This window comes from Aquarana catesbeiana, linkage group LG12 (assembly GCF_042186555.1).
Source record: "Aquarana catesbeiana isolate 2022-GZ linkage group LG12, ASM4218655v1, whole genome shotgun sequence".
NCBI classification, from domain to species: domain Eukaryota; kingdom Metazoa; phylum Chordata; class Amphibia; order Anura; family Ranidae; genus Aquarana; species Aquarana catesbeiana.
Window position 1 is genome coordinate 2,865,845 of NC_133335.1, and position 21,083 is coordinate 2,886,927.

The following is a 21,083-nucleotide window of genomic DNA, read 5'->3' on the forward strand; positions in this document are numbered from 1 at the left end:
ACACTTGGACAGGAGAAGAGGACCTGAGGAATAGGGACCAAGGGAAGGAAGGAGGTGATCTGGCGAGCTGGAGACCTGTGCAGTATGGGACCTGGGTAAGCCCGGCCTGGGAGAAGGGATCTGAGGTGTAGAATACCCAGGGAAGGGAAGATGGGACGTAATGGAGGGGGGAAGGGGATCCCAGAATGGCAGAGGAAATCCTGAGGAGGTAAGAACCTAGTGGAGGGGAGAAGGGGATCCCAGAAGGGCCAATCAGAGGGAATCTTGAGGAGGTAAGAACCTAGTGGAGGGGAGAAGGGGATCCCAGAATGGCAGAGGGGCCAATGGGACGTAATCCTGAGGAGGTAAGAACCTAGTGGTAGGGAGAAGGAGATCCCAGAATGACAGAGGGGCCAATCAGAGGGAATCTCGAGGAGGTAAGAACCTAGTGGGAGGGAGAAGGGGATCCCAGAATAGCAGAGGGGCCAATCGTAGGGACTCCTAGGATGGTAGGAACCTAGTGGAGGTGAGAAGAGGATGCCAGAGGGGCTAATCGGAGGGCATCCCGTGGAGGCAGGAACCTAGTGGAGGCAAGAAGGGGATCTCTGAATGGCAGAGGGGCCAATCAGAGGTAATCCTGAGGAGGTAAGAACCTAGTGGGAGGGAGAAGGAGATCCCAGAACGACAGAGGGGCCAATCCGAGGGAATCTCAAGGAAGTAAGAACCTAGTGGAGGGGAGAATGGGATCCTAGAATGGCAGAGGGGCCAATCAGAGGGAATCCTGAGGAGGTAGGAACCTAGTGTAGGGGAGAATGGGATCTTGGAATGGCAGAGGGGCCAATGAGCGGGAATCCCAAGGAGGTAAGAACCTAGTGGAGGGGAGAAGGGGATCCCAGAGGGGCCAATCTGAGGTAATCCTGAGAAGGAAAGAACCTAGTGGGTGGGAGAATGGGATACCAGAATGGCGGAGGGGCCAATTGGAGGTAATCCTGAGGAGGTAAGAACCTAGTGGGTGGGAGAAGGGGATACCAGAATGGCAGAGGGGCCAATCGGAGGTAAGAACCTAGTGGGAGGGAGAAGGAGATCCCAGAACGACAGAGGGGCCAATCAGAGGGAATCTCGAGGAGGTAAGAACCTAGTGGAGAGGAGAATGGGATCCCAGAATGGCAGAGGGGCAAATCGGAGGGAATCTCGAGGAGGTAGGAACCTAGTGGGAGGGAGAAGGGGATCCCAGAATGGCAGAGGGGCTAATCGGAGGGAATCCCGAGGGAGGTAGGAACCTAGTGGGGGGGGGGGGGGGATCCCAGAGTGGCAGAGGGGCCAAGCGGAGGGAATCCCGAGGAGGCAGGAACCTATTGGGGGGAAGAAGGAGATCCCAGAATGGCAGAGGGGCCAATCAGAGGGAATCCAGAGGAGGTAAGAACCTAGTGAAGGGGAGATGGGGATCCCCGAATGACAGAGCGGCCAATCGGAGGGAATCCCGAGGAGGTCAAAACCTAATAGAGGGGAGAAGGGCCTAGGGTTGGAGCAGAGCAGCGTACATTCTATATAGTGGTATATTAAAGAATTTCACACCTGGTCTATGTACTGCTCCATAGTAATCAACTGCCACCAGTTTGGGTTGGCCAGATCAGTGTGAGGTGAGTGCTGATTGGGTGATATCAATGATGTCCGGGACAGTGACCAGAAGAGAGAGGACCAAACTCTGCACTGTGAGAAGTCCCACAAACCAGGTGAGACCAAGCCTCATTTATCATTATTAAAGATAACGCATGGATTGTTTTATAATATAAACAGAGCTCTGTGATGTCACATTCTGTCCAAAATCATTTCATTTTCACTGCATTCGGATCCTGACCATCTCCTAGGGCCATCTTTAAGAATGATTGGACCCTGGGCAAAAATTTTCTTCCCCCTGTCTGCAGTCTCTGATCATCTCCTGTACTATGTCTGCAATCTCTGATCATCTCCTGTACTATGTCTGCAGTCTCTGATCATCTCTTGTATTATGTCTGCAGTCTCTGATCATCTCCTGTATTATGTCTGGAGTCTCTGATCATCTCCTTGTACTATGTCTGCAGTCTCTGATCATCTCCTGTACTATGTCTGCAGTCTCTGATCATCTCCTGTATTATGTCTGCAGTCTCTGATCATCTCCTGCATTATGTCTGCAGTCTCTGATCATCTCCTGTACTATGTCTGCAGTCTCTGATCATCTCCTGTACTATGTCTGCAGTCTCTGATCATCTCCTGTACTATGTCTGCAGTCTCTGACCATCTCCTGTACTATGTCTGCAGTCTCTGATCATCTCCTGTACTATGTCTGCAGTCTCTGATCATCTCCTGTACTATGTCCGCAGTCTCTGATCATCTCCTGTATTATGTCCGCAGTCTCTGATCATCTCCTGTATTATGTCTGCAGTCTCTGATCATCTCCTGTATTATGTCTGCAGTCTCTGATCACCTCCTGTATTATGTCTGCAGTCTCTGATCATCTCCTGTACTATGTCTGCAGTCTCTGATCATCTCCTGTACTATGTCTGCAGTCTCTGACCATCTCCTGTACTATGTCTGCAGTCTCTGATCATCTCCTGTACTATGTCTGCAGTCTCTGATCATCTCCTGTACTGTGTCTGCAGTCTCTGATCACCTCCTGTATTATGTCTGCAGTCTCTGATCATCTCCTGTATTATGTCTGCAGTCTCTGACCGTCTCCTGTACTATATCTGCTGTCTCTGACCGTCTCCTGTACTATATCTGCAGTCTCTGACTGTCTCCTGTAGTAGGTATTTTGTAGATTATTCCATCACTGACCTGTAACTGCAGAGCATTGCTCCATCCCATCCCCCTCCCTATAGTTATCTTCTGCAGAGTATCGCCCCCTGACCTCTGCGGAGGTATTATTTCCATCTATCTTTTATTTCTGTTCATTTAGCCTGTTTGGAAAAGTTTTTTTTTTTTTCCCTCTTTTTACCCAGAACCCCCCAGTCCAGCGTCTCTCTGTATGGCTTCCACGCCGCGCTCCTCTTTGAAGGCGAATGAACAAAGGCAGAGCGGCAGACAGATCTGTCTTCAATCCCTCTTTGTCTGCGATCAATGGGGTGCATTTGTTATTTTGTTTACCGGATCCACCCTCCGGCAGCATCAAGGCTCGGCTATCTACCTAGCAAGCGGCGGGGGAGCGTCAGACAGTCCGCCCTCCTCGCACCGCGCTCCAGCCTTGACATTTGACGATCTCCTCTATTCAGGAGACGAGATAAAAAGCTGAAAAAAAAGAAAAAGGTTTTGAGTTCTTCTGGCTTCAGTCGATCGTGCTGCGCCGGAGCCCATTTAATCCGCCTGTATCCACCTGTACGCAACAGCCCGCCGCGGCAGCGTCAGGAACACAATGCCTTGATATAATGCACGGGGACGGGCGAGGTTAACGATGGAAAAAGTGAACTCTCCTGCCGGGCAGTTAAGGAACCGGAGGAAATGTTCCCCGCTGTTCTGGAAGACGAACAAAGAGTTATGTGTAATCGTGGCGGCGAGGACCTCTAACCTCAAAACGCGCGGGACGCCGCCGCACCTGCCTTTGAGAGCTGGGTGGCGGGAGAGAAAGCGTTTTTCATCTACTAAGAGAACGCCGAAAGTTCCTTCAAGATCCGCTCACCTCTGATAAGTGGCGGTGTACGTACTTTCGCACAGTAAAACGCGCCACGCCTGCGGCGATGGAGAGACCTCGCTGCCAGAAAAAGCGCCAGGCGCCTTCCTCCTCGCTTCTACTTATGTAAGTGCCCATTGACCCCGGGCAGCCTTTGATGGGTTCTGGCCAGTTGAGTTGCCCGTTGATAGGAGGATTGTGATTTGGCGACTGGCACCCGGCCTGCATGGCTGGAGTTAAAACTGAATGAATCGACCAATAAGAATATTCCTGCACTGCCTATAGACCAGTGTTAATTTCGACGTCAAATTTAGGTTTAGTTTTTGGCTTTTGACTAAAATTATATTTTAGTTTTTAGACGCATTTTTAGTAATCAGCAATTGTTTTATTTTTTTGTCGTATTTAGTAGACTAAAATTGAATGGGTGTAGTTTTATTGTGATGCATTATTGAAGGATTTCTCTAGAATTTCCAAACTCATTATATATTCCTGGAGTAAAAAATATGTAATATGGTATTATTTATGGTATTAAGGTTTCAGCAAACTACAACTCTAGATGGTGGTCTAAGGAGGCCTGTAATGCACAGTGCTCTGGTCCTCTGGACAGTTGGGACTCGGGAGGCCTGTAATGCGCAGTGCTCTGGTCCTCTGGACAGTTGGGACTCGGGAGGCCTGTAATGCACAGTGCTCTGGTCCTCTGGACAGTTGGGACTCGGGAGGCCTGTAATGCACAGTGCTCTGGTCCTCTGGACAGTTGGGACTCGGGAGGCCTGTAATGCACAATGCTCTAGACCAGGGGTCCTCATACTTTTTAGACAGGGGGCCAGTTCACGGTCCCTCAGACTGTTGGGGGGCCGCACTATAGTTTAAAAAAAATATGAACTAATTCCTATGCACACATCTTTTTTGTAGTGCAAAAGAATAAAAGAATGAATAATAAATAATATATATAGGGGATGGACAGGGGGACAGAGGGATGGACAGGGGGACAGTGGGATGGACAGAGGGGTGGACAGGGGGACGGGGGGGGGGGGGCAGTGGGGTGGACAGGGGGACAGTGGGATGGACAGGGGGACAGTGGGATGGACAGAGGGGTGGACAGGGGGACAGAGGGGTAGACAGGGGGACAGTGGGATGGACAGAGAGACAGAGGGATGGACAGAGGGGTAGACAGGGGGACAGTGGGATGGACAGAGGGGTGGACAGGGGGACAGAGGGGATGGACAGGGGGACAGAGGGGATGGACAGGGGGACAGAGGAATGGACAGGGGGACAGAGGAATGGACAGGGGGACAGAGGGATGGACAGGGGGACAGTGGGATGGACAGGGGGACAGTGGGATGGACAGGGGGACAGAGGGGTGGACAGGGGGACAGAGGGGTGGACAGGGGGACAGAGGGGTGGACAGGGGGACAGAGGGGTGGACAAGGGGACAGAGGGGTGGACAGAGGGATGGACAGGGGGACAGTGGGATGGACAGGGGGACAGTGGGATGGACAGGGGGGTGGACAGGGGGACAGTGGGGTGGACAGGGGGACAGAGGGGTGGACAGAGGGGGGGACAGGGGGACAGAGGGATTGACAGGGGGACAGAGGGATTGACAGGGGGACAGAGGGATTGACAGGGGGACAGAGGGATTGACAGGGGGACAGAGGGATTGACAGGGGGACAGTGGGGTGGACAGGGGGACAGTGGGGTGGACAGGGGGACAGAGGGAGGGACAGAGGGGTGGACAGGGGGACAGTGGGATGGACAGGGGGGTGGACAGGGGGACAGTGGGGTGGACAGAGGGGGGGACAGAGGGATTGACAGGGGGACAGTGGGGTGGACAGGGGGACAGAGGGGTGGACAGGGGAACAGAGGGGTGGACAGGGGAACAGAGGGGTGGACAGGGGAACAGAGGGGTGGACAGGGGGACAGTGGGGTGGACAGGGGGACAGTGGGGTGGACAGGGGGACAGTGGGGTGGACAGGGGGACAGAGGGGTGGACAGGGGGACAGTGGGGTGGACAGGTGGACAGTGGGGTGGACAGGTGGACAGAGGGACAGAGGGACAGAGGGATGGACAGGGGGACAGATGGATGGATAGGGGGACAGAGGGATGGATAGGGGGACAGTGGGGTGGACAGGGGGACAGTGGGGTGGACAGGGGGACAGTGGGGTGGACAGGGGGACAGTGGGGTGGACAAGGGGACAGTGGCACAGTGAGGTCCTCACTTGTTAGTAGGCTGTTGCCTGAAGCCTCCGCTCTCGCTGTCACTCTTCGCGCCTCCTGTCTCCGTGCGGGACTGTGCTGGAAACTACACTTCCCAGCATGCAGCGCGGCACACGGAGCCCTCCATTACTGGGGTGGGGGAAGCGGCTTGAGCGGAGCGGATATGCTCCCTGCCGAAGCCGAGCTGACCTGGCCCCGGCCCGAGCCTGGATTGTCGGGAATCCGGCCCTGGGTGGATTGGGCCGGATAAATGTCCTCGGCGGGCCGCATGTGGCCCGCGGGCCTTAGTTTGAGGACCCCTACTCTAGACGGTCATCTGAGCAGGCCTGAAATGCTGCACAGTGCTCTGGACAGCCATAAATCGGAACTCTCAGGAGGCCTGTAATACAAAGTGCCCTGGTCCTCGGGACTCGGGGGGCCTGTAATGCACAGTGCTTTGGACAGTCATCTGAGGAGGACTGAAATGCTGCACAGTGCTCTGGAAGGTCGTGAGTCAGGACTCTCAAGAGGCCTGTAATGCACACAGTGCTTTAGATGGTGGTCCAAGGAGACCTGTAATGCACAGTTCTCTGGTCCTCTGGACGATCAGGACTATCAGGACTTGGGGAGGCCTGTAATGCTATATAAGGCTCTGGGCGGTCTGAGGAGGCCTGTAATGCACAATGCTCTGGTCTTTGGACATTCGGGACTCGGGAGGCCTGTAATGCACAGTGCTCTGGATGATGCTCTGAGGAGGCCTGTAATGCACAGTGCTCTGAGGAGGCCTGTAATGCACAGTGCTCTGGACGGTGGTCTGAGGAGACCTGTAATGCTACGTTTTGGGCGGTCTGAGGAGGCCTGTAATGCACAATGCTCTGAACAATGGTCTGAGGAGGCCTGCAATGCACCGTGCTCTGGACGGTGGTCTGAGGACTCCTGCAATACACAGTGCTCTGGACGGTGGTCTGAGGAGGCCTGCAATGCACAGTGCTCTGGACGGTGGTCTGAGGAGGCCTGCAATGCACAATGCTCTGGACGGTGGTCTGAGGAGGCCTGCAATGGACAGTGCTCTGGATGGTGGTCTGAGGAGGCCTGCAATGTACAGTGTTCTTTACAGTGGTCTGAGGAGGCCTGCAATGCACAGTGCTCTGGACGGTGGTCTGTGGAGGCCTGCAATGCACAGTGCTCTGGACGGTGGTCTGAGGAGGCCTGCAATGCACAGTGCTCTGGACGGTGGTCTGTGGAGGCCTGCAATGCACAGTGTTTTGGACGGTGGTCTGAGGAGGCCTGCAATGCACAGTGCTCTGGACGGTGGTCTGAGGAGGCCTGTAATGCTGCACAGTGCCAAGCATGACACACCGTTAAGCACGCTACGGTTGCTACCTTGCTTGGTGGGAGGGGAAGCACTCTCAGGCTTTACAGGCGGAGCTCCGAAGAAACCGGACGTTCACGTGGGTAAATGTCCCTCCCTCATATTTTTGTTCATTGACGAAAAAAGGGAATTGATTTTGTCATAGTTTTTGTAAATTGATGAATGTGGGGTCATTTTTGTTTTTCGTCACTGAAGATATGCCGCTGACCATAGGTGTACGCAGCCTATTGCATTAGGGTGTGCACCCTAAAGCTCAAATCTATGTGCGTGTTTATCTGTCTACATATATATGACCCCGGCACATTGATCTGGCACATTGATCTCCCAGCCAACACGGTGAAAGAGAAGTGCATAAACACTTCTCTTATGGCAGAGTCGGTAAGAGGGAGATCTTTCCCATCTTCCTGCTTGCACACAGAGCGATAATGCGCATGGGGTGATTAGGGTGTGCCCAGGCACACCCAGCACACCCTGTGCGCACGCCTATGCCGCTGACAAAAATTATAATGAACAGAGATTGGACAATTATAATTATATAATGATAATTATACAATGACCAACAACCTCTGCAATGAGGGGTGGTGCCAATAAACACTGGAAGGTGAAAATTGAGGCTGGATGCAGCAAGGTGTTCTGGGTAAGGTGAGGCTATGCTGGGTGCAGCCAGGGGTTCTGGGTAAGGTGAGGCTATGCTGGGTGCAGCAAGGGGTTCTGGGTAAGGTGAGGCTATGCTAGGTGCAGCCAGGGGTTCTGGGTAAGGTGAGGCTATGCTGGGTGCAGCAAGGTGATCTAGTAAAGATGAGCTCTTACCTGGACCAATCACTGACAGAGTTCAGACAGGTGTCAGGATGTGGGAATATCTGCAGCCTCATAGAATGGAGTCTGACTGCTCTGAGTAAAGCGACGTCTCTGTGTGGTGACCGATGCAGTTCTGTTTTTCCCCTGGAATTCCCCTTTAAGAGGCGCTTGGTGTTGCGTGCTCGCCCCCGGAGGCCCACTGTCACTTGTCACCGCCACAATCCTTCCTTGTTAGGACTGTGAAACATCTGAGCGTGGTGTAGACACGCTCTGCCTTTTATCAAGCGGTTCAGCGTTTTATCGCATTAGCGCTACGAGTAATGGAATAAATGAGTTCTGGCTGCGAGGAAGAATCTCATTTCAATGTGTTTAACAATCTCACATACACGCCGCCATCTCCCTCCCGGTGTCACATACACGCCACCATCTCCCTCCCGGTGTCACATACACGCCACCATCTCCCTCCCGGTGTCACATACACTCCGCCATCTCCCTCCCGGTGTCACATACACTCCGCCATCTCCCTCCCGGTGTCACATACACGCTGCCATCTCCCTCCCGGTGTCACATACACTCCGCCATCTCCCTCCCGGTGTCACATACACGCCGCCATTTCCCTCCCGGTGTCACATACACGCCACCATCTCCCTCCCGGTGTCACATACACTCCGCCATCTCCCTCCCGGTGTCACATACACTCCGCCATCTCCCTCCCGGTGTCACATACACGCCGCCATCTCCCCCCGATGTCACATACACGCTGCCATCTCCCCCCGGTGTCACATACACGCCGCCATCTCCCTCCCGGTGTCACATACACTCCGCCATCTCCCTCCCGGTGTCACATACACGCCGCCATCTCCCTCCCGGTGTCACATACACTCCGCCATCTCCCTCCCGGTGTCACATACACGCCACCATCTCCCTCCCGGTGTCACATACACGCCACCATTTCCCTCCCGGTGTCACATACACGCCGCCATCTCCCCCCGATGTCACATACACGCCGCCATCTCCCTCCCGGTGTCACATACACGCCACCATCTCCCTCCCGGTGTCACATACACGCCACCATCTCCCTCCCGGTGTCACATACACGCCGCCATCTCTCCCTCGTTGTCACATACACTCCGCCATTTCCCTCCCGGTGTCACATACACTCCGCCATCTCCCTCCCGGTGTCACATACACGCCGCCATTTCCCTCCCGGTGTCACATACACGCCACCATCTCCCTCCCGGTGTCACATACACTCCGCCATCTCCCTCCCGGTGTCACATACACTCCGCCATCTCCCTCCCGGTGTCACATACACGCTGCCATCTCCCTCCCGGTGTCACATACACGCCGCCATCTCCCCCCGATGTCACATACACGCTGCCATCTCCCCCCGGTGTCACATACACGCCGCCATCTCCCTCCCGGTGTCACATACACTCCGCCATCTCCCTCCCGGTGTCACATACACGCCGCCATCTCCCTCCCGGTGTCACATACACTCCGCCATCTCCCTCCCGGTGTCACATACACTCCGCCATCTCCCTCCCGGTGTCACATACACGCCACCATCTCCCTCCCGGTGTCACATACACGCCACCATCTCCCTCCCGGTGTCACATACACGCCACCATCTCCCTCCCGGTGTCACATACACGCCGCCATCTCCCTCCCGGTGTCACATACACGCCGCCATTTCCCTCCCGGTGTCACATACACGCCACCATTTCCCTCCCGGTGTCACATACACTCCGCCATCTCCCTCCCGGTGTCACATACACGCCGCCATCTCCCTCCCGGTGTCACATACACGCCACCATCTCCCTCCCGGTGTCGCATACACGCCGCCATTTCCCTCCCGGTGTCACATACACGCCACCATTTCCCTCCCGGTGTCACATACACGCCGCCATCTCCCTCCCGGTGTCACATACACGCCACCATCTCCCTCCCGGTGTCACATACACGCCGCCATCTCCCCCCGGTGTCACATACACGCCGCCATCTCCCCCCGATGTCACATACACGCCGCCATCTCCCCCCGATGTCACATACACGCCGCCATCTCCCCCCGATGTCACATACACGCTGCCATCTCCCCCCGGTGTCACATACACGCCGCCATCTCTCCCTCGTTGTCACATACACGCCGCCATCTCCCCCCTGGTGTCACATACATGCCCTGCTAATAGGAGGACACCTCTGCCGCCGTCTCATCTGGTGTCACAGCTTCACCGAAATTATGACTTCGTGGACCTGTCATCTCATCTTGTAAGTTGCTACAAGGTTGCAATGTACGGTCTGATCCTTGGGTGGAGGGGAGACTGAGAAAAGGCTTCCTCCTGCCTGCAGCAGAATGATGACATCATCTCCCCCTAGGCAAAGTCACTGATTGGAGTTCAACCAGTCCAGTTCAAAACAAGAGATCCTCTGTGTGGATAGTTGATTCTATTTCAGCAGCCATTTATCGTTTTTGCCAATTGGACTGTTCAGTGTACCGACAGGTGTTAGAGGGGTGGAGCTACATATCCAGGCATGAAACACCAGAAACTCATGGTAACATGGAACAGCCAATGTGGGAAGAATCATGGAAGTCCTACAGAAGGTGACTTTCCGGTGTTAGAATATTGCATAGAGAATTCAGTATAGAGGCTTGTTTTTTATGTATAGCCACCTGTACTGCAGACTCTTACCTGCGCCTGCCCTGTAGGTAATGAGCCCTACCAATGTACAGGGTGTAATGTGATGAGCACCCAGCAGGTGGCTCCACTTTTACTATCATCATGAGATCAGCCCCGGTGTTGTAATAAGAAACATGGCATCCCTTCAAACAATGCAGCACCTGTGCAGACCTCTGCCGGGGATGGCGCCACTCCAACCTCACTCACTGCTCAAAGTGGCTCATGGAAAAGGCAGTGCACCAATGGCAGGAGCAGGGAACGAGACTTCCCGGAAAGGCAGTGCACCAATGACAGGAGCAGGAAACGAGACTTCCCGGAAAGGCAGTGCGCCAATGACAGGAGCAGGGAACGAGACTTCCCGGAAGGGCAGTGCGCCAAGGACAGGAGCAGGGAACGAGACTTCCCAGAAAAGGCAGTGCACCAATGACAGGAGCAGGGAACGAGACTTCCCGGAAAGGCAGTGCACCAATGACAGGAGCAGGGAACGAGACTTCCCGGAAAGGCAGTGCGCCAGTGGCAGGAGAAGGGAAACGAGACTTCCCGGAAAGGCAGTGCGCCAATGACAGGAGCAGGGAACGAGACTTCCCGGAAAGGCAGTGCACCAATGACAGGAGCAGGGAACGAGACTTCCCGGAAAGGCAGTGCACCAATGACAGGAGCAGGGAACGAGACTTCCCGGAAGGGCAGTGCGCCAATGACAGGAGCAGGGAACGAGACTTCCCAGAAAGGCAGTGCACCAATGGCAGGAGCAGGGAACGAGACTTCCCGGAAAGGCAGTGCGCCAATGACAGGAGCAGGGAACGAGACTTCCCGGAAAGGCAGTGCGCCAATGACAGGAGCAGGGAACGAGACTTCCCGGAAATGCAGTGCGCCAATGACAGGAGCAGGGAACGAGACTTCCCGGAAAGGCAGTGCGCCAATGACAGGAGCAGGGAACGGGACTTCCCGGAAAGGCAGTGCGCCAATGACAGGTGCAGGGAACGAGACTTCCCGGAAAGGCAGTGCGCCAGTGGCAGGAGAAGGGGAACGAGACTTCCCGGAAAGGCAGTGCGCCAATGACAGGAGCAGGGAACGAGACTTCCCGGAAAGGCAGTGCGCCAATGACAGGAGCAGGGAACGAGACTTCCCGGAAAGGCAGTGCGCCAATGACAGGAGCAGGGAACGAGACTTCCCGGAAAGGCAGTGCGCCAGTGGCAGGAGAAGGGGAACGAGACTTCCCGGAGAAGGTTGCTGAAAATCGGAACATGATGAAGGTCATCCTAAGTGACAAAACTGCTTACGTAAAGGTGGAGCTGTCTTTTGAAGGACACACCCGTTTCCAGATGTCGTTTGGCCTCTCTCTTTATCCAGCATTTTATGAAAAGGCCCTTTAATGGGCGGAGTCAATGAGAAGGTCAGGGTGGTACAGCTTACGCATTGCATTGTTCATACTTCACCCAGAAGTAAATGTGTAGCATTTGTACGTAAGTGACTGTGGCCCCCAAGCCGGCCAACCTTCTCCCCTACCTAATGCACTGCAGTGGATCACGTGGGGTGTGAGAGTGATCTTCTAGTGATAAGTGTTCCATGTTTAGCAGAATCCGGGTCCAGGCTGTATCCTCCATGTTTGGTGTGATCCGGGTCCAGGCTGTATCCTCCATGTTTGGTGTGATCCGGATCCAGGCTGTATTCTCCATGTTTGGTGTGATCCGGATCCAGGCTGTATTCTCCATGTTTGGTGTGATCCGGATCCAGGCTGTATCCTCCATGTTGGGTGTGATCCTGGTTATGGCAGCATATTCAATGTTTGGTGTGATCTGGCCTAGGCTGCATCTTCAATGTTTGGTGTGATCCTGGTTCCTGGCCGTGTATTCCATGTTTGGTGTCATCTGGATCCAGGCTGCATCCTCCATGTTCAGCTGCATCCAGGTCCAAGCCTTGTTCTCCATCTTTAGTGGTATCCTGGTTTCAGGTCATGTCCTCCATCGTTAGTGGGATCTAGGCCCGGGCCGCAACTTCCATGTTTGGGGGGAATCTATGTCCAGTCCGTATTCTCCATATTAGCAGGATCTGGGTGCAGGCCACATCCTTCGTCTTTAGCGTGATCTGGAGCCAAACTGCATCCTCCATGTTTGGCAGGACCTGGGTCAAAGCCACATCCTTCGTCTTTAGAGGGATCTAGATCCAAACTGCACTCTCTATGTTTGGCAGGATCTAGGTCCAGGTGTGTCCTCAATGTTTGGCACAATCCATGTTTAGGTTGTGCCCTTTCTTTAATAGGATCCAGATCCAGGCTGCGCCCTCTATCTTTAGCTGGATCCAAGTCCAGGACATGTCCTCCCTCTTTAGTGGGATTTTCGTCCATACTTTGTCCTCCATGTATGCACAATCCGGGTCCAGGCCACCTTCTCCATCCTTAGCATGCCAAGTGCTCCATGTTTGGCAGGATTTCAGTCTCCATGTTTGGTGGGATCTAGGTCCATACCTCCTCTTTCTTGTTCGGCAGGACCTTAATCCAGGCCATGCCCTCTGTGGTTGGTGGGATGCAGGTCCGGGCCATTTCCTTCATGTATGCCGTGAACTTGGTCCAGGCTGTGTACTCTGTTGGGATCCGGAGTCCAGGCCCTGTCCTCCATGGTTGATTAGATCAGTCCTGGCCATCTCCTTCAGGTTTAGTGGGATCTTGGTCCAGGCTGTGTCCTCCATGGTTGAGGGATCCAGATCCAGACCACCTTCTTAATGTTTGGCAGGATCTGGGTCCAGGCTCTGTTCTCCATCTTTAGCAGGATCCAGGTCCTTGCCACCTCCTTTATGTATGCCGGAATATTGCTCTAGGCTGTGTCCTCCATGTTTTGTGGGATCCAAGTCCAGGCTGTGTCCTCCATGTTTGGTGGGATCTTGGTCCAGGCTGTGCCTTCCATGGTTCGTGGAATCAGGGTCCTGGACATCTCCTTCATATATAGCGGGATCTTGGTCCTGGCTGCGTTCTCCTTGGTTGGCAGGATCTAGGTCCAAGCCACCTTCTTTGAGTGATGGGATCTTGGTCTAGGCTGTGTCTTCCATGGTTTGTGGGATACAGGTTCAGGCCACCTCCATCATGTTTGGTGTGATCTGGGTCCAGGCTGGGTCCTCCCATGCTTGGCAGGATCAAAGTCCAGGCTACCTCCATGTTTGGTGTGATCTGGGTCCAGGCCCTGTTCTCCAGCTTTAGCAGGACCTGGGCCCAGGCAGTGTCCTCTCCCCCCCATTAATCCCGGAAAGGTCACTTGTGAATGGAGACGATTAGCAGGCTTTGCGGTGGCGGATGAGACAAGCGCCGGAGAAGACTCTAATTTCTGAGAGATCCGCCCTGAATAATTGATGGAGCCGCCGCTGTGCCGGGAGGTAATTTCAGCCGTTCCGGCTCGGCACAAAGACATTTAGCATTGATTGAGATCAAAGTGCCGGGAAACCCCCCGCCGAGCCGCTGAATGAGGCCTCCGAATCCGCCGGCCCGGCTCTAATAATGCCGTCTCTTTATGTCGATAATAAACTGTGCTCCGCACTCATAGCAGATCATTAGGAGTGGGGTGGGGGGGGGGGAAGCATCTCATTGGCGCAAGAGTTACTTCGCTCTGCGGGGCCGGTGCAGGCTCTTTGGGGGGGGGGGGGCACCGAGGGCCCTGACTCCACTTTGGGACACTTTTTTAAATGTGCATCCTGGACTTAGAGGGGTTGTCCCTGAACTGACCGAGAATGGGATTTCAGATCTCATCCGCAGGTGGGGTAACTCCCCAGCACCCACCGAGCACTGGAATATCAGTTCTGGATGGAGAGATCCTTAGGAATGATCCTTTACATAATGATTGGGTGTGCAGTGAACAGTGGTTTGATTGGAGGACCACCTAGACCAACTCCGCGTCAAGTGTGTCCCCGGTCATGGTCTCACATGTAAACCTCAGGACAGTGCAGGGGATGCTGGATTTCATTGCTGCCTATAATCTGACCTGTTCAGTTCTAGGTGGAGAGATCCTTTCAAGAATGATCCTTCACTGCACACCCAATCATAATGGAAAGGGTCATTCTTAAAGGATCTCTCCACCCAGAGCTGAACAGGTCAGATTATAGGCAGCAATGAAATCTGGCATCCCCTGCACTGTCCTGAGGTTTACTGCACTGAGATTTTCATTTGGGGTGCGTGGAGACCAGGGACATGCTTGATGCTGAGGTGGTCTAGGTGGTCCTCCCAATACACCAATATTTACTGCACACCCAGTCATAATGGGAATGGGAGGACCACCTAGACCACCTCAGCATCAGCGTGTCCCAGGTCATGGTCTCCACGCACCCCGACATTCCCTTATATAACTCTCAGTGCAGTAAACCTCAGGACAGTGCAGTGGATGCCGGATTTCATTGCCACCTATAATCTGACCTGTTCAGTTCTGGGTGGAGAGATCCTTTAGGAATGATCCTTTCAATTACGATTGGGTGTGCCGTGAACGGTGGTGTGATGGGAGAACCACCTAGACCAACTCCGCATCAGCATGTCGCTGGTCATGGTCTCCACGCATCCCCTATAAAATTCCCAGTGCAGCAAACCTCAGGACAGTGCAGGGGATGCTGGATTTCATTGCTGCCTATGATCTGACCTGTTCTGTTCTGGGTGGAGAGATCATCTAAGAATGATCCTTCACTGCACACCCAATCATAATGGGAATGATCATTCTTAAAGGATCTCTCCACCCAGAACTAAACAGGTCAGATTATAGGCAGAAGGAAACCCGGCATCCCCTGCACTGTCCTAAGCTTTACTGCACTGAGAGTTTTATAACAGATGCCGGGGGTACATGGTGACTATGACCAGGGACACGCTTGATGCTGAGGTGGTCTAGGTGGTCCTCCATTTACACCACCATTTACTGCACACCCAATCATAATGGGAATGGGAGGACTACCGAGACAACCTCAGCATCAGCGTGTCCCAGGTCATGGTCCCCCGGCATCTCTTTATAAAACGCTCAAAGCCTTAAACCTCAGGACAGTGCAGGGGATGCCAGATTTCATTGCTGCCTATAGTCTGACCTGTTCAGTTCTGGGTGGAGAGATCCTTTAAGAATGATCCTTCCCATTATGATTGGGTGTGCAGTGAAGGATCATTCTTAGAGGATCTCTGCACCCAGAACTGAACAGGTCAGATTATAGGCAGCAATTAAATCCGGCATCCCCTGCACTGTCCTGAGGTTTCCTGGGGACACGCTGAGGTGGTCTAGGTGGCCCTCCCATTACACCACCATTCACTGCACACCCCATTATAATTGGAATGGGAGCACCACCTAGACCGCCTCAGCTTCAGTCTGTCCCAGGTTATGGCCTCCATGCACCTCCCAGCATCCCTTATAAAACTCTCAGTGCAGTAGACCTCAGGACAGTGCAGGGGATGTCAGATTTCCTTCCGCCTATAATCTGACCTGTTCAGTTCTGGGTGGAGGTTTGGTGCAGCTAAGTTGGGGTAAGAGGTCAGCCACCATTCTCATTATGGTGCTACTGACCACACCGTTGTATGGAACACTGCGTGCTGCACATGTGACTGGTCCAGGGGCCTCGGGGGGTGAATAGAAGCCTCTGGTTAATACCATCCTACCACATTGGCCCCCAGGGGCCGCTCGTGCCCCTCACTGCAACCAATGTCTCCGCTCGCCTCCATCGCGTGGCTACCCAGGGCCAGGACAAGGGGTGGGCAGGAGGGAAGGAGGGAAGGTTGCCCTGGGCACAATGGTTTATTGCAGGGATGTGGGTGCTCTAATTCTAACCCTAAGGGAAGTGGGGGGGGGTGCAGTTTGGCATTGCCCTGGCACTCTCTCTACCAGATGTAGACATTCAACCTCAACTTTGGTAAAATTTCTGCTGACAATTTGCTCCGCCCTAAACCAGAGTTTTATATCACTTTGCCCGCTGCAGCTTCCCATTAAATTCTAAATGCAGCAAAATGTTTTCAGCAGCCGTAAAGTGGAATTCTGTCTGGCCTTGTCCAAGTATCGGAGCTGCTGATCGCCTTCATAGAGCCGATCGACCATTGTATCCATATACAGGTTGTCATTTTATAGTGGAGTTCCCCTTGAAGTTTATTAAAGGGCCCTTTTGAAGCCGCCCCCCCCAGCCCCCGGTTGTCAAACAGAAGCCAGTGTGAGATCGTTAGCGAATAAACGGGGGGGAGACGCACTTCTGTCAGCCGCATATTTCATGTAAATGAGCGGCAGGCGAGACGCGGGGCCTTTCATGCCCCATTAAAGGAGATTCTTTCTGCCCCGGAACCCTTCGCCGTCCCCAATTTGTCCTCCGTGACGCTCGGCGTCTCCACAGCATATGAAAGCGCCGCTCGCTAATGGCCTCTTCAAAGCGCTAATATGCAGACTCTGATTTAAAGGGCTCCTTTATTCCGGCAAATGTCGGCGGAGCGCCAATTATGTCATCGCCTTCTCCGGGAAGATAACTAGATGGAACCACTGGGGTGAGAACCGGGGAGCAGCAAAGACAGGGCGAGCAAGAACCGGGGAGCAGCGAGGACGGGGAGAGCAAGAACCGGGGAACAGCGAGAACGTGGCGAGCGGGGAGGACGGGGCAAGCGAGAACCGGGGAACAGCGAGGACAGGGCGAGCGAGGACAGGGCGAGCGAGAACCGGGGAGCGGCGAGGTAGGGGCGAGTGAGAACCGGGGAACTGTGAGAACGGGGCAAGTGAGGATGGGGCGAGTGAGGACGGTGCGAGCAAGAACCGGGGAACAGCGAGGACAGGGCGAGCGAGAACCGTGGAGCAGCGAGGATGGGGCGAGTGAGAACTGGGGAATCGTGAGGACGGGGCAAGGGAGGACGGGGCGAGCAAGAACCAGGGAGCGGCAAGGACGGGTCGAGCGAGAACTGGGGACCGGCAAGGATGGGGCGAGCGAGAACCGGGGAGCGGCGAAGACGGGGCGAGCGAGAACCAGGGACCGGCGAGGATGGGGCGAGCGAGAACCGGGGAGCGGCGAAGACGGGGTGAGCGAGAACCGGGGAGCGGCAAGGACGGGGCGAGCGAGAACCGGGGAGCAGCAAGGATGGGGCGAGCGAGAATCGGGGAGCGGCGAAGACGGGGCGAGCGAGAACCAGGGACCGGCGAGGATGGGGCGAGCGAGAACCGGGGAGCGGCGAAGATGGGGCGAGCGAGAACAGGGGAGCAGCGAGGACGGGCAGAGCGAGAACCGGGGAGTGGCAAGGACGGGCAGAGCGAGTACTGGGGAACGGCGAGGATGGGGCGAGTGAAGATGGGGCAAGCAAGAACCGGGGAATGGCGAGGACAGGGTGAGCGAGGACGGGGCGAGCAAGAACCGGGGAGCGGTGAGGACGGGGCGAGCAAGAACCGGGGAGCGTTGAGGACGGGGCGAGCGAGAACTGGGGAGCGTTGAGGACGGGGCGAGCGAGAACTGGGGAGCGGTGAGGACGGGGCGAGTGAGAACTGGGGAATCGTGAGGACGGGGCAAGGGAGGACGGGGCGAGCAAGAACCAGGGAGCGGCAAGGACGGGTCGAGCGAGAACTGGGGACCGGCGAGGATGGGGCGAGCGAGAACCGGGGAGCGGCGAAGACAGGGCGAGCGAGAACCAGGGACCGGCGAGGATGGGGCGAGCGAGAACCGGGGAGCGGCGAAGACAGGGTGAGCGAGAACCGGGGAGCGGCAAGGACGGGGCGAGCGAGAACCGGGGAGCAGCAAGGATGGGGCGAGCGAGAATCGGGGAGCGGCGAAGACGGGGCGAGCGAGAACCAGGGACCGGCGAGGATGGGGCGAGCGAGAACCGGGGAGCAGCGAAGACGGGGCGAGCGAGAACAGGGGAGCAGCGAGGACCGGCAGAGCGAGAACCGGGGAGTGGCGAGGACGGGCAGAGCGAGAACTGGGGAACGGCGAGGACGGGGCGAGTGACGACTGGGCAAGCAAGAACCGGGGAATGGCGAGGACAGGGTGAGCGAGGACGGGGCGAGCAAGAACCGGGGAGCGGTGAGGACGGGGCGAGCGAGAACCGGGGAGCGTTGAGGACGGGGCGAGCGAGAACCGGGGAGCGGTGAGGATGGGGCGAGTGAGATCTGAGAACCGGGGAGCAGCGAGGACGGGGCGAGTGGCGAGGACAGGGCCAGCATGTGACCCACCACTCACCTTTGTCTGGGGATGAAGATTCCTAAAGGAGTGACATTGAATGGACTACAAGTTCCAGCCTCGCGGTAGCATGCCAAGTGTTGGGGAGCTGCAATCGTCAACAAAATAGCATCTCATCAATTGTTTGGGGTACTACAAGTCTCAACAACACTGCAGCTCATCGGGTGTTGGAACTACAAGTCCAGGCCACACTGCAGGTCATCAGCTATTGGGGAACTACATGTCCCAGAATCCTACAACTCGCCATGTGTTGGGGAACTATAAGTCCCAGAAAAACTGCTACTCATCAGCTGTTGGGGAACTTCAAATGTCAGAAATGCTGCAGCTTGTCAACTGTTGGCAGAAAAAAGTCTGAGCCAGGCTGCATCTTTCTAGGAGTTTGGGAACTGTGAGTCCCAGCAGTGCTTCAGCTCCTCAACTCGGGGAAGTACAAGTCCCAGCAAAATCTAGAAGAACAAAAAGTCCCAGCAACACTACAGCTCATCAACTGTTGGGGAACATCAAGTCCCAGCAATGCTGTGGAGCTCATTGATTGATAATGATCTCAAAGTCCCAAGAACACTGCAGCACTCTGCAGCACGTCAGGTGTTGGGGAACCACAAGCCCCAGCAACACTGCAGATCATCAAGTGTTAGGGAACATTAGGTCCCAGAAATGCTGCAGCTCGCCAACTTTTTTCAGAAAGGACACATCTCAGCCATGCTACAGCTCGTCAACTGCAAGTCCCAGCCATGCTGTAGCTTTTCAAGTGTTGGAGAACTTCAGGTCCCAGGTTGTCAACTTTTGGGGAAGTACAAGTCCCAGCAATGCTGCAGCTCGTCAACTGTTGGCGAACTACAAGTCCCAGCCACGCAGTAGCTGTTCCAAGTGTTGGAGAACTTTAAGTCCCAGCTATTTGGGAAGTACAAGTCCCAGGGATATAACAGCTCAGCAGTTGTTGGTTCCCAGAAACGCTGCAGCTCGCCAAGTGTCGATGAACTGAAAATCCCAGCACCCCTGCGGTGTGTCAGGTGTTGGGGAACCACAAATCCCAGCAATTGTACAGGTTTAGGCCGCCGTCTCTCTCCCATATATTCTGAGGTCTGTATTGGAACGTGAGAGACTTGATGGTGGGGAAACTGAAACCAGCCAATCACATTGAGCCTTTCATCAATGTAGAGCAGCCAGAGCAAGGAAAGTGACTGGTGATTGGTTGATAAGGGTGCAGGAAGGCGGGCCCATAGTGAGCAGCCAGTGTGATTAAGCGCAATGTGAATCTTTCCAGAAGGGGAGGAGCAATGCATCCTCAGTCCTTCATACCCAGGAATCTGCTCCACCCACAAATAGGAAAGCTCCCATTGTGCAATGGGGCTTGTCCCTGCTTGGCTCCTGCATGAGGGAAGCAGGTGCACAGTGTGAAGGGCGTCCAGTGCTGGATTTTGTTTCTAATTGATTGTATTTGGTGTAAAAGTCGCCCCTAATGAGCGAACGTCCATTCTCTGCAGCCGGCCTGATATTGATGAAGGAAGAAAGGCGAGCGCGGGCGAGCCGGTGTTCATTTCCTGACTTCCTGACACTTTATTATTTATTTTTTTTCCAATTTACCTGACAGATTTTCTGCCCCTTAAAGACGAAAAATAAAAAGCTAAAAAGAGAAGAATTGCTCCTTTCATTCGGCAGATCTGGGCCTCTCGGCTCGTCAAAAATTTAAAGCGCTGGAAGAAATCGTTTTGTCTGCCTCGCCGCGCAATGCCGCAATTTGCATGGAGAAATCCGACATCGGCACTTTGTGCCGCCGTTCAAAGCCGCGTTCTGCCTGACCTGTTCATTGTCAGAGAACAAAACCGCTCAACATCCCGTCTCTAATCATCGGCTCCGGGGGGAAAACTGCACCGGCTCGGAACGCCATCTTCTAGAACTTTCTGAGAGCGCCAAAGAAATGTCTGTATATGTGACATGACCTCAGACTGGCGGGAGAAAGTTCAACACTAAAAGTATTTTCACCAAAAGAGTAGTGGATGCTTGGAACTGGGCCAGGGGGTGGGCAGGATGGTTGGCTGTCCCCTTGGAGCCAGGGCCAGGACAAGGGTTAGGCAACAGGGGCAGCTGCATTCCTGGGCGCAGGTGAGGCTGCATAGAGGGGCACTGGTGAGGCTGCATAGATAGGCACTGGTGAGGCTGCATAGATTGGCACTGGTGAGGCTGCATAGATTGGCACTGGTGAGGCTGCATAGATTGGCACTGGTGAGGCTGCATAGATTGGCACTGGTGAAGCTGCATAGATTGGCACTGGTGAAGCTGC